Consider the following 14,448-nt stretch of genomic DNA (forward strand, 5'->3'; position numbering starts at 1 on the left):
TCCTGAGTCCACACATTTTTGGGGGGTGCAGGTTGTTACTTCCTGTCCAAATCCATCACTTGTCCTTCTCTCCACAGTCCTTCTCATCCCTGAAGCCACACAATGAAATGCAAAGTGGTGCTGGGAAAGCTTGTGCTGCTTCACAAAGGAGCAAGGGAAATTTATCTTTGGAGAAAGCCAGCTCTGACAAGCACCTCTAAAGAGAAACCTTGAGCATCCGACCATTTGTCCCCTCTGTCAACTTTTTCTTCCATATCCATCACCTGCTGCACTTCCCTCACTTGTGCACCTCACCCCAGCTGAGCATTTCACTTATCCAGGGATGTTTTGGAGGTAGAAATCCTCTATATTCAGCCACAATAAGCACTTGAGTTCTCCCAGAAGACAACATAGTACAAACCTAGAAATTATTTTGATTCCGAAGGAGATTATTTTTCTGTCAACATTAGCTGGGATCAGTCTTGTTCCTCCCAAAGGTTTCTTCCAGCCCTGTAACCTCCCATCCCCATGTCCCTAAACCAGATTTGGATCCTACCATTACCACAAATCATCTCTAAGCATCAATACTTTCTCTAAACAGCAGAAACCTGCACCCCCACATCCAGATAAACCCCTTCTTCTCTCTGAAAAATGTTGGGATTACAGAGCCATCGGGATTTAGCCACGCTTTGCAGGATGCTGGCTCCAGAGTATAATGTCTCTGCATAAAACCACTCATCCTAAGATCCACTGTTTACATTCTTCCCCAAACTACTTCATTACTTGTGCAGTGGCTGGGATGCAAATTAACTCAGAGGCACTGAGAGGAGCCCGGCAGCTTCTGGGATGTCTCACCCAGATGACTTCAAAGAGTGTTAGGGACTTAATGGGCTCCACGAGCCAGACTGCACTAGCAGGGGAGGTAAGGGCAAGGATGGGTTTATCTGTGACATGTGGACACTTTGGGGAGTGTGTCTTTTCTCTGGGTGAGCTGTCTCCTTACTGGGGGTTATTAAGCCTGTTTTTTGGGTGGGGATTCACCTTTTCTCCAAGGTAACAAGTGACAGGAAAAGAGGAAAGGGCCTCAAGTCACACCAGGGTAGGTTCAGATTGAATATTAGGAAATATTTCTTCACTGAAAGGGTGTTCAAGCCCTGCCATGCTGCCCAGGGCAGTGCTGGAGTCACTGGAGGGATCTAAAAGCCACATAGATGTGGCACTTGGGCACTTGGGTTAGTGGAGGACCTGGCAGTACAGGAGAATGGTTGGACTGATTTTAGAGGCTTTTCCAACCTTAATAATTCTGTGATGGGAGACTTCTCCTCCTGTGTCTATTACTGAAGCCAGGGAAGACACAGGTCACAGGGAAGACACCTGGGGACAAGTTGTCTCATCTCATTCAGCCTCCTTTTGGAACCTCTTTGGCCCCAGCAATTACTGGAGAAGCCAAAATGACCAATCCAGCCTCAACACAAAACTTTTGGGGGTTAGGAGTGACACAGGAAATGTCCCCAAGGTGAGATGTGTTGTCTGCAGCACAGGACACCCCTGATTTGAAGAACCCAACTCCTCTTCCATCCTCCCTCTGGTGTGAAAAACAGCCAATAAATTGAACAGCTTTACTACTGTTCCATAATGATATTACGATAATAATAAATTAAATGTGAGCAGATTTTTATTATCTACATTAAAAAAAGCAATAGATTCAGTCTGGGCTGAACACCAAGAACTTGGCTCTTGCTCTCAGCTGCATTACAACTTGAGTAAAAGGCCTGAGAGTTTAGTTGCACAAGTTGAATTAAACTGGAGATTTCTTCCCAGAGGATAGGTTTAGTCTATTGAACTCCAAATCTCAGCTCTGCTGGTAGCTCAGACCTATGGGGCACAAATAAAATGAAGTGGTTATTTGGTGTTTGGCTCTGGTACCATGAAATAGGCTCCTGTGGTGGTGGTTCTGCACAAACACAGGGGTGTCCAGGGCTGGGTGATGAGAATCCAGACGTGACTCGAATTTCTCAACCAGACGTTACCTTGAGGAGCTGTAAGCAGGCTGAACTAAAAATACATATTTCCTCTCTCCTCCTCCACGCCAGTTTTCTTTATGAAATGCATCAGCTTGGAGATCCTTGGATAATAATGGAGCCAGACAGTGTGCAATCCAAGCATTCCCTCTATCATATGGGCATTTGAGTGCTTTTGAAAAGCAGCAGGGCTCAGGTAACGCATGAGGCAGCAGTGAAATAAGCGCCTTCTCCCTTCACAGCACCCAGGCACAATCTCTCCTTATCACCCAGACACGCTTCCCTGTCCCTGGGATCAGCAAGCTTCAAGCTGTTACTTTATATTCTTCCCTGCCTCTGAAAGCTCATGAACCTATGTGTATATATGTATATATAAATATATATAATAAAGCACAGCAGCAGCTCCTGGGAAGGAGGTGCTTTGACCTCTGGATGTGCTGGGCTATTTAGGGATTGGCAGTTGTGCTGCTTCCTGAGTTGCTTCCAAGCACTGTGCTCCTCCTGCTCCTCCTGCTCCTCCTCACACAAATGCTGGTCAGGGTCTCTGTGGCCAAGGCTCTTCACAGAGACCTGATGCTCTTCCAGCCCCTCCATCTGCTCCTCCTTCCCTCCTCCAGCAGCTCCTTTCTGCACAGCCCGGTGCAGGGATGGGGAGCTCCTCTCCCACACATGGGTATCTGAGCAGAAAGCCTTTGGCTTTGGCCAGGAAGCCACGCTCCAGGCACAGGTGGAGAGCAAAGCCACCACTGAGCCCACAGCCTCCCCTCTTCCCACCCTGCTCCTGGCAAAGTGAAAAGCCCTGGGAAGCCTCCTCCACCTCACTGGAAGCTCTCACTTTCCCTCTCAGCCCATGCTGTGCCAGGGAAGGAGGGGAGGGAGAGGTCCTTGGGGTGCTAGAAAGCAGTGCTTGCCTCCAAAAAGATGATCTAAAAACAATTAAGCACAGATGAGGTAATTTTCTCTCTCAAGATCCTTAATCCTTGTTTCACTCTTGCTCAGATAGCAAGGACTTCGTCTCCAGGAAGATGAAAACCTTCTGTGTGCCAGCACAAGGTGGAGGTGATACTGCTCTGGACACTGCTGCCTCTCTCTGTTCTTTCTTCCCCAATAAACCCAGACTCCCAAGCCTCAGGGTTTGTCCTCTGGGAGATGGGAACACTGCCTAACTCACCACTGCTGCATCATCCTGGGGCAGGCAGGGATGGTTTATAGGGAGATGCATCTCCTTATGCTGCACCAGACCCTCTGCTCCCTGCAGCCTCCGTGGGCACCTCAAAATGACCAAGAATTTGGGCAATTTTGGACAGTTACACACTGAGCAAAGGTGAGAACTGCAAACCTCCGTCCTCCCCACCTGCCCCAACCCACCTGCCCATCCCTTGCCCTGCACTCCCCATCTATCATGTGTGGTGGGTGCAAAGGGATACAGGATGGTGCTGCCCCTTCTGCATCTGTCAACATCTCCCACAGCCAAAACATCGTGGCTTTGTTATCCACCCTCTTCTATCAAGTTTAGGGACATTAGGGACTGGCCACTCTCTCCCAAACTGGTATTCCCAAGCATTCCCACAGCCTGAGGGCTGAGCTCATGCAGCAAAAGGGCCCCACAGGTGCAGCCAACAGCTCACCTGGCTGCAGGGACAGCACTCAAAGACAAATTGGAAGAGGGAAAACAGCACCACAAGGATTCTGCCAGCGAGCACAAAGATGAGCAGGGCTGAAAATGCCAACAAAGCCATCAGTGGGGACAAAACAGCCTCACAAACAAGTACCAGGAATAAACAAGCAGCAGGGTGCTGACGCGAGTTCCCTGACCACTGATCCCACCCGTGCCACATTCATCCCCCAGCACCTCCCTGTGACTCCAGAGCAGACACAGATGGCACACACCAGCAGTGACGTGCCCTCCTGAATTTCTCTCCTTGCTTTCTCGAGTTTGCACACAAAAAAATGACAGGAGAGGAGGTGGGCAGGCAGTGGGGGGAAGGAGGTTTTTAATTACTGAAGTGTAGTAATTGGCACACAACACTTTTTTGTTGCCTCTTATGCAGATTGCTGGTGTTCCAGAGGGCTGGGCTGGAGAGCACAGATTGTCTCAACCCAGCAGGACACACAAGAAATGAATAATGTTAATTAGAACTGAAAAGAGCTCAGCAAAATTACCAACCTGATTGCTGCTTTCATTGCAATTATCAAGGTACAAGCTCCATCATGGGGAGGCAGAGATGGGATTGAGCCTGGCTCACCCCAGCAAATGTGGGGGCCCAGCCTGGGCTGTGACCAAACTGATCCACCCCAGACTCATTTTGTCTTCCACCACCCCCTAATTTTCATGGCATGCCCGCCCTAGAGAAACCTTCCTAAATTCTGGCCACTTATGGAATTTCACAACAGCATTGACCTGAATTCTTTAGGTTGGAAAAAGCCTTGAAAACCACTGAGCTGACGCATTAACCCAGCACTGCCAAGCCCACCCCTAAACCGTGTCCCCAAGTGCCACACCACCATCAAGCATCCCCTGATGTCTTTTCATTTTCTTCCCAGTCTAACTCAGCCATTCCCACACACTTCCAGATTTTTAATCAATCCCACACCAGCAATGTTTTGTCTCTGCTACGAGCTAAATCAAGCTGGAGATCAGGAATAAATTTGGGGCTTATCTTAAAATTGGGTGCAAATCCTCCCACTGAGGCTGGGTAAGATGACAGGATGTTCTGGCCCCAGCTTCTCATGTGCAGACATCACCTTCCAGCCTCTGCACTGACAGCCAAGCTATGAATGATCAACTAAACCAGCCTGCCGCCAGAGCTCCACATCCCAGATTTATTTCTGTGATTATCACATTTTATTGTTATTTATTAGGATTAATTAAAGGCTGGGCTATGAACAACTCAATCCCAGTCAGGCACAGTCTCACAGACTTTCCTATGATGTTTAGAAGAGAATTTTGGCCATCAATTCCTGAGCAAATGGAAAGCTGGGGCCACATTGTGCAATCTCCTTGGGACAGGCACTGCCCATGATCCTGTAAGGCTGGGATGCCCATGCTGTGGACAGCCTGAGGTGTTGATATCACACAGAACACAGTCTGAAAGCTTTTTAACTAATAAATACTGAGCCAAACCTCTCATTGTTACATCCCAGTCTGGTTTCGCTCTCTTTGCTGCATTGGGCTAAGTCATGCACCAGTAATTTCTCCCAGTCCAGCCTTTCTCCAGAAGGATTTGCAGCATCTGCTGCCTTTCTGTGCACACTCAGCCTGTGTTTGCTCACACACCCTCCCTGCAGCATCATCTGCTCTCTTCCACAGGGCCAGCCAGTGCTGCCCCACACAGCACACACTGAGAGCATCCACACACATGGGAACAGCCCATAATAATGTCATTCTGCTGGAGCAGGGACACCCAGCTCAGGCCATGGAGCTTAGATTGCAAGGCTGGGTGTGCTGGTCACAGGCTCCTTGCAGGAGACATTCCCAGTGGAAGTTGGACTGTTGGATTAAAATGTCCAAATGTAGGTTTGGTACTGCTGAAAGCCCCCAGTGCTCAGTCAGGGACTCTAATGGGGGCTGGAGGCTCAGCCCTGCTGGGGTGAGAGGCTGTGATCAGGTTCTTGGCATTCCCATCCTCATCTGCTCTCCAGGACCAGCCCAGTCATCCTTGCCCTCACTGTGAGTTTGGCTGGAGGGCATCCCTGGAGCTCCCACTGATGTGACACCACCAAAGACACAGCCTGAGGAGGTTTTTACAGCACAGAGTGGTTCACAGGACCAAGAAACTTCTTCTCTGCATGGGGAGCCTGGCTCCTGACAGGCAGGAGCTGACCCAATGATTAACTCAGCAGCAGGGTCCAGCAGGAAAGGGGGGTCCCTGCTGGGGCTGATGCCTTCCTCCTGCCCCCCTGCAGCAGCCAGAGCATCTCCAAAGGCTGCAGGGTGAGGAGGCACCCTTGGATCAGCTGCCACCCCAGTGCCTCTTCAAAATAACACTGAGCTGGTTAAAAGGAACATTCAGAAGTGAAAAATAAAACCCCTTTGTGCTTTCCCTCTCATCCCTGCCCAGACAATTCCATGTTGACTGTTGCAGAGAGAGACAGGGCCCTGGGCTGGGAGGTCCTGCCTTTCCCACTGGCTCATGCAAATTCCTGCCCTTCATTCCTGCCCTCTGCAAGGCTTTAAAGATATCTGGCACCTCCTTGCCAGGGAGTGCAAGTTAACTCATGTTTATAAAGTACCTGATCTCCTCAATTGAAAGTTTATACATGCAAATGATTCACACTAATTACATTAATAATAATACTGGGCTCGAAAAGATCCGCCTTGGTTCACTGCCCGGGATTCACAGAGCTGCAAACAACTCCCAGTGTGCTGCCTTAGACACGGTTATTGGCAAGTGCCAAGGAAACAGGAGGAAACCGGACTGGGAAGGGAAGAAGAGCTGCAAAAAGAGCTGGAGCTCCTGCTGACTGAGCATCAGGCAGGGTAGGGAGCAGGCACGGATTCCATGGACACCTCTGTGTGCATCCTGACAGTGCTGGGAGACCCCGAGGGCTGGTGCAGGGTGGGCAGATCGTGATGCAGCCGGCAGGGATGGCTCGTCTGGAAAAGCCTTATCTCCCTGCAATGCAGCAGTGCACCAGCACCTTTCCAAGTCCCGTGCTCGGCTCATCCAGCCTTTCTATTTATCCTCCTATTGTCTCTGCTAACAACAGGGCTCTGCACATCTATAGCATCTTCCCTCTCAGCATCTCGGAGCGTGCCACAAAGCATCAATGAGGCCAGCAGCTCTGCAGGCAGCGTGTCCCTAACCCAGCTGGGGCTGGCTCCATGGGGCACCCAGCTGCTTGGGTGCCCTCCAGAAGTGCTGATGGCACTGGAGACAGGGTGACACCAGCACCAGAATGCCTGTGGGCAGCTGTGTGGGGATACAGCCGGTTTACAAACGACACGGATCCCACCAGGGAGCTCCCGGTGGGATCCTGTGCTGAGCTGTGGGACAGTTATTCATCAGGGTTTTCTCCTTTTTTTTTTTTTTTTTTTATTTCATTCCCAAAGCCCAGGTAATGAACAGGAGGCTCCTGGATGCCAGCAGGCAAACAGCCCTCACTGAAAGCCACCCCCCTTCCCTGGCAGTCCTCCAGGGTTGCCTACGGAAGGATCCTCACTCCTGCAGGGAGGGCATCAGCCCAGTCCAGAAACAGGCTCTGGCAGCTTCAAAAAGAGGTGTGGGAAATGCCACGAGAAGAAAATAACTCCCTGATGATCTCATCCTCTCCCCTCAAGCCTTACGGAACAGTGTAAACCCTAGAAAACAAGGTCTCCTCATCTGAGGAGGTGCAGAATTGTTTTCTCTCTCTGCCTCCCAAAGAACAGCGATCTCTCTCCTTGCTCTGCACTTCTCTTTAGATAAAAAGCTCCTTTGCCACCAACTAGTCCCGGGCTGAGCCAGGGAGTCCCCCCAGCTCGCCATCCTCCAGCCCCGGCACTCCCGCTCTCTCCCGCCGGCTGCACTCGCAGCAGCAGCGCCGATTCCCGGCGCTGAACTCGCTCAATTACGAGCTGTGCCCCGGAATAAATCCTGGTTCTGCTTTGCCAAGTGACACTAATGGCCCTGGAATAAAGCGATGCCATCCACCCCAACGGGCTGCAAAGGAGCGCGTTTAACTACGCACACAGGCAAGGGGACTGCTGAGCTTAACTGCACTGAAAATGTATTCCAAAGGAAGCGATGCACTTAACTTATCACAAGTGGGAAATTATCACTGAAGTGGCTTTTCCTTAGAAGTTGAGGCACAAAACAGGAACGGTGAGGGGTGAACGCTTTCTGCCAGGACTGCAGAGAGAGAAGGAGGAGGGAATTGGGGGCTGCTGAAGGATGCTGCGAGTCCCGGGGCTCTGTGAGGAGGAGCAGAGGGTGAGAGGGAGGGAGAGGTGCTGCAAAGAGTGGGCTGCAGGGCACTGAAGGGGACAACACAGGGAAACTTGCCCAGGGAAGGGGACAAGATCAGGAATCAGGTTTTCAAGGCACTCACAAGATCAGGAATCAGGTTTTCAAGGCACTGGCAGAGCTGCCCAGGACACTGGGGAGCTGGGGGAGCTTGCACTGTCACTGCTTTCTGCTGACCAGCTGGGTCTACACGGGATCATGGAATGGTTTGAGTTGGAGAGGACTTTAATGACAATCCTGTTCTATCCCCTGCTGTGGGCTGGGACACCTTCCATTCGAGCCCCATCCAACCTGGACTTGGCACTTTAAGGGATGGGGCAGCCACAGCTTTACGTAGGAAAACCATGCTGCTATTATACATATATATACCATTCCTATATATATCCATCTATCTATTCTCTATCTATATATTCTCTATCTATATATACTGTATCTATATATACCATGCCATCTCTATAATTCTAGCCTGGGAATAATAGCAGGTTACCACATCACCTTCCTACACCAGCTCTCCCTCACGCTCCTAATTGCATCTTCACCACGACGCCCGAGCTCATCGTGCTTGTGCCACATGGGGAGAGATGGGGAGAGACAGAACAAGGACAAGCAGCAAATCCTTAAAATTAAAACAGAGAGGTGGTCCCAGCAACTCAAGGCTGAGTAGGAGGAGCGGGGCATCCCAAGACTTTGGAGATGAATCCTGGAGCCGTGCAGTGCTGTGCTGCATCACAGGGTGATTATTCTTTGGCAGAAGAGCACAAGTAGCTGAGAGAAGAAGTTAAACTGTGCCTCTTGCTCTGATATCTCTCTCCTCAGAGAACCCAGCTCCCTAACAAGAGCACAGCATGAGCAGAGCTTCTCACAGACACACAAACCCCACCACAAAGCCACATCTTCTCCCATCACCCTACCAGAAGATGGTTTGCCACATAAACAAAGTTCAAGTGCCCATCTCACAACTCCCATATGACTCATCACAACAGGATGGAGACTTGTGCCTGATAGAAGGGGCTGGAGAGGCATAGACAGAGCAAGGCAAGTGGAGAACCAGAGGAAATGGAAGAGAGGGACAGGAGGGATGTCAAGGAAGAAAACATGATGGAGCCAAAGCAATGGAACCTTCTTCAGCCATGCCATGGCACCAAAGCCCTTTCCTCATTTATAAAATAGTACTAATGAGACCAGAAACAAAAGAGGGAGTGAGGGAAAGGACCCTTCCCAATAAAGAACTCCCCCAGTCCTTCCCTCTCCCCTTGAGGACATCATCCTTAAAATATATTTCATTTCACAGCTGCATTATGGTACCACAAAATCCTGCGAATCCAATTTAAGAACAGATTACCTCCTCACTTACTTCATTTGAAGCAATTACATGTTAATTTTCATTGAGACCAGCCTAATGCATACCAATCTTATGCTGCAATCTCATTTGAATACTTGAGGGAAAGCTAGTTGGGCTGTGGGCTCAGGAGGCTCATATTTAAAGGGCCACTTCACATTTCCTTTCCCTTTTCCCCTGGTTATTTACGCTCTCATCACACTTGTGGGGCTCCCTCCCTCCCTTCCTGGTGTTCCCAACAGCTGCTGCCACTCCTGAGACAAAACAAAACTGCCCAGTGAGTTTTGCAGTCATGCTGCTGTGTCCATCACCAGTCCAACCCCCAAGGCACGACCTTCCCCAGGCCAACATTCAATACCAAGCACGTTTTTCTCCATCAGCGTCAAAGTCACCGGGAAACACGTGCTGCAAAGAGACTCCTCCTCCTCTTCCTCCTCCTCCCAGGCCAGGAGCAGCCTCCACCACGTTTGTGGCTGATGGTTATCTCCAGCTCCCTCACACCCACTCAGTCTCCCACCTCTGCAGAGCCGCGGTATCGATCGGTGTCTCGGACACCGAGCTCTGAGTAATTAATAATGCCAGCAGAGTGTGGATCCTGCTCGGGGTTGAGGCGGGGAGGCAGCTGCCCCTGGCTGGCTGCACGCATCCCTGTGATAAGCATTCATGTTGGAGGCTGCACCTTAATTAGATTTTTCAGATTGCAGAAGCCCTGAGACACTTGTGCAGACACCATATAAATGTATATTGCATTGTACTGTAATTAATCCAAGGTGATGGAGCAGGAGCTGGGGATTCACAATGAGACAATCAGCCTCAAAACATCAGCACATCATCGGGTTCAAACCCAAACCAGCTGCAAACCAAGAAATCTCCTTCACTCCACCAGATACATATTGGACAACAGGAACATCCCAGAAGCCAAAGGTTTCCCAGTGCCTCCTCCCCAGACAAGGCTCCCACCATTAGGTGGACATCTTTCCTTCCACACAAGCAGTTTAACAGCCAGCAAGACAATGAAAAGCACTAAAGACAAGCAGAGATTAATTGCAGCTCCTCCTCCCCAAAAGAAATAATCGATTGCATCAGGCAGGTGTCTGTGCTGCTGCTGAAAGCACGTGGATGTCACAGCCATGGCTCCAGACGTTTGTATTCCACTTTAGACAGCCAGGATGCCCCATGAGCACTGAGGGAAGTGGTGGGGTGAGAGTTTTGTTGGAGAAAATCTTTGGAAAATGAGTTTACACTGAGGCTAACTCAGGGAAGGTGCAGGAGGAGATGAAGTGACAGATGAAAAATTGCTGTCTGAAACATCACTCAACCTCCTAAAGCCTCCTGTGCCTGTGCAAGTCGCCTGCCTAGAGGAGGGGGGAGCTTTTGCTTGCTGGGAGCTGTGGGACTTCTTCCAGGCTGTTATGAGCTTCCCTAGGAAACTGAGACACTCAATCCAGGTTTGGATAGCATGGGGCTTGTCCCTGTGCCCACAGGTAGTTGTCTGCAGTAGAGATGCTCTGCTGACCTTGAATACACCCAAATCTGGAGATGAGCTGGGTTTGCACCCAACTGCCTCACCCTGACCCTGATCCCTCCATCCTGGGGCAGCCAAGGGGTTTCACACACATTTGGAAACACTTTTAATTTTTATTAATGCAACCAAACTGCTGCTGCTCTAGTCCAGCAGTCTTTTCCTGCAGGAAACAGTCACCAGCACACTGCACCCTTTATGCAGAGCCACTGGGCTGGATGAGACCCCTGGGGAACATCCTGGCTGCTCCAAGCCCCACAGTGGCTCATTCAGAGTGCCCCAGGACACCATGGCTCAGCCTCCACTGTGCCCACAGGGCAAAAAGCCCTTTGGGGAGGGAGGGAGCTGAGCTGAGAACCTGCTCTGCCACAGCACCAGTGGGTTTGGGAAGGATGGAAAGAGCAGCAGGGTCCCACAGCGTATGGTGAGAAACCAAATAATCAGGATTCAGGGGAGGAAAGGCAGTTACCTGGGCAACAGCGAGCTGCTAATCCATCTGCCACCCTGCAGGACTGCCCAGCTGCTCCTCCACTGCCAGGGGGAGCCCCAAGAGCACACTGCAGCTCCACAGCATCACGGGGCTTTTCCCAACCCCATTCCAGGCTGGGTGGGAAGCCAGAGGTGACCCCACACTCAGCCCTGCCCTCCCCAGCCATGGGCAGCTCTCAGCAGAATCAGCAGCTCTTGTGCCCATCCCCACAGCCTGAATGATGGTGGCCATCACCAAGACACAGCTGATGTCCCACAGCTCTCTCCTGCCCTGGGTACTGTCACTTCCAAAGGGACTGGCCATGCTTTTTCCCTGCTCCATTTCCCATCACACCCAAAAGCTCCTCTGCAGTGAGAAGGAAGAAGATACCTCTGCTGGCAGACATGGATGCAAGTGCCAAGGTGACACAAGGACACAGTGGATGCAGGGGATGCCAGCACCCAACCAGGATGTCACTCTCTTGTCCCAAGCACACCCCCACCCCTCTGGGGGACATGGGGCCCACAGCAGCCTCTGCTCCCCATCCAGCTGCTTTGGCAGGTGGAGAAACACCAGCTCTCCAGCTAAAACAACAGTTTTGGTGGCTTAGGAATAGGATTTCAAAGCACCCAGAGAGACTTTGCCTGTTTCCTACTGATCCAACTCAATCCCTGTGCAAGCCTTTGAAAACATGTCCTTTATAGTTTTCCATTTTGATGTCACATCTGTAAGAATATATGGTGGGGTACTTTTTTCCTTCTTCTTCCCCTCTTCTTCTTAAGAGGAGATATCACACTTTGAACTCTAATTTTTATTTATTTTCATTTCCTCGAAAAGGACTGATTCCCCACTGAGCAGAGATGGAGGAAGAGAAAAGGGGGTGGGGAAGAAGCCTTCAAAAAGTGCCCAGATTTAATTTTTTATCAGAGGAGCAGAAAGAGAAATTTGTTGATGATCAAACAGATTCAAGTACCTTAAAAGAAAGCGACTGCTGGTAAATGGAAACTAGTTAAGGAATTACATGAAAGACATGAGAGACGCTCGAGAAGCAGAAGAAATGCTGTAACCAAGTGGAAAACCAAACCCATCAGTCCCAAACCACTGGAGCAGCGAGGAGCAGCAGGTGAAGTGTTTGCTCTGCAGCAGCAGCAGCAGATGATGGGAGAGCTGGAGGCTTGCAGAGGTGCTGAGGAGGGAGCCCAGCGCCAGGAACCAGCACCCTGCTGGGGCTTTACCTGCTTTGCCTCCCTGCATAGCTAAAACAACTAGAGGCAGGCAAATAAAGGCTGCATCACTGTGAAAAACAGCACCCCGGGGACTCTGTGTTTTCTTTCTCCTCTTCGGCACTTTCCAGCTCGAGTGCGCTCGGTTTATAAATTCAAAGGGGGTGGGATTGTTTGGGTTGGGTTTTTTTCTCCCTTTGCTTTGGTTTTAGTCCAATGGCAGCACTTTAACAATCAGGCTGGGAGCTGAAAAGCCAGCAGAGCCAGGCAATGGGATGTGGACAGAGTGATTTAGGGAAGGGAGGGAAAAGCAGAGGAGGAGGAGGAGGAGGAGGAGGAGGAGGGGGTGAGACTGTGGCAGCACCAACTGGCCTGCAGGAGTCACAGGCAGAGAGGGCTTGAGAGACAGAACCAGATCCACCTCAACCCCAACAAGCCTTCCCAAACCCCTCCTTGCCAAAGCCCTGAAGAGGCCAGATCCTATTGCTTCCTGAACTGTGACCCACCCGGCTTAGCTCGGAAATCTTTTAAATAGGAAAACAGAGGCAGCATTTGCTTTCATGCAGAGTCAGTGGTGAGCAAAGCCCAAGGGCTGCATTAGATTAGCAGGCGGCTCCTCCGAAGGCACGGAAACTTTGATCATTTAATATGTATGCACCGTGTCCGAGAGCACAGGTCTCCAAACCCCAGTAAATGTTTTATTAGGGTAGCTCTGGCTTTTATGCCCAAGCCTTGCTCCTTTTGGACTCTAGGGAACTTGTTGTGATGGGAAAGACACTGCTCATCATCTCCCTCTCTCCCAGGAAGGGCTGTGCAGCTCCTGCCTTGCTTTTCCCTCGGATCTCACTTAAAGTGCATTGGAGCCCAGGACCTGGATGGTGGCAGGAATATCCCAAAATCACCCCTTGCCTCCCTCAAAGGTTCTTCTTGCACCTTGCAGCAAACCCCAGACATGAACTGTGATGTCAGTGCTGATCATAGTGAGAGCAAAGGCTCTGCTCTTCCTCCTCCATCACCACCTCAGGGACATGGTTTACTGGTGGATCTGGCAGTGCTGGCCTAATCCTTGACCTTAGAGGTCTTTTCCAACCTTTCTGGTACTATAAAAGGGGCCACGAGGTCCGCCCAGAGCTCCTAATCCCACCAGAACATGGCAAAGCCAGTCACCCTCCCTGGGAAGCCATCAAGCAGGAGCCTCTCTGGAAAGGAGATTTCTAACTGAAGCATTGCAGAACCAGCCCCAAGCTCCCCTGAGTGCAGAACATCTCAGCGTTATCAGAAGCACTCTTTGATTTTATCCTTTTAATTTGCAAATTACTTGTAGTTGCCAAAATTTGAAAACGACCCATTGCCAAAGTGATTATTTATTGTTGAAAATGTCACTTTTGTTGGAAACTTAGAAGAAAATCCTCACTAAACAGCATAATTTGCCCTCCATGCTGCCACACTCAGATATAACCCTGCTCAGTACTGGATTTCCAGCTTCCCCAGAGCTGGGATTCAGATTAGGAACCAGTGCATGAAGAGAGAACGAGGCAGATACAATCTGGGTGTACAGGGACTCTGCTTCAAAGGACTCTGGGCCAGGACGATAAATCTGAGTGCATAGATCTACAAGAGACATTCTAGGGGGAAATTACACTGCTTGTAGAATTAAAGCAGCCCCCCCCCCCCCCCACCCTTTTTTTCCCCCGATTGTAAAAAATATTTACATCCAAAATTGACAAGAAAAGCCTAGTGCCAAGAAAATAGGGGATTTTTATAGATCCTGTTTCTGCAAGAAATTACCAAGACAACAAGTCACTAAGTTCTGAGAAAGGATTTGACATTTTCCTGAATAAAAATAGCACCTGAAGTGGTATCATTTAGGATTACACCTTATGGGCAAGTGCTGGTGAAGCAGAATAAAACCCTTCCCATGGGTGGAAAAACTCACCCCTGGGATCTCAC

General features: G+C 50.1%; 1 protein-coding gene across 5 annotated transcripts in view; it reads right to left on the reverse strand.

Moving 5' to 3' along the window:
- LOC306812230 (protein CEPU-1) overlaps positions 1–14,448 on the reverse strand; it is a 350,508-nt gene that overhangs the window by 49,748 nt on the left and 286,312 nt on the right. The window lies entirely within an intron of this gene.

The sequence above is a fragment of the Erithacus rubecula genome (assembly GCF_903797595.1).
Source record: "Erithacus rubecula genome assembly, chromosome: 25".
Classification (NCBI taxonomy): domain Eukaryota; kingdom Metazoa; phylum Chordata; class Aves; order Passeriformes; family Muscicapidae; genus Erithacus; species Erithacus rubecula.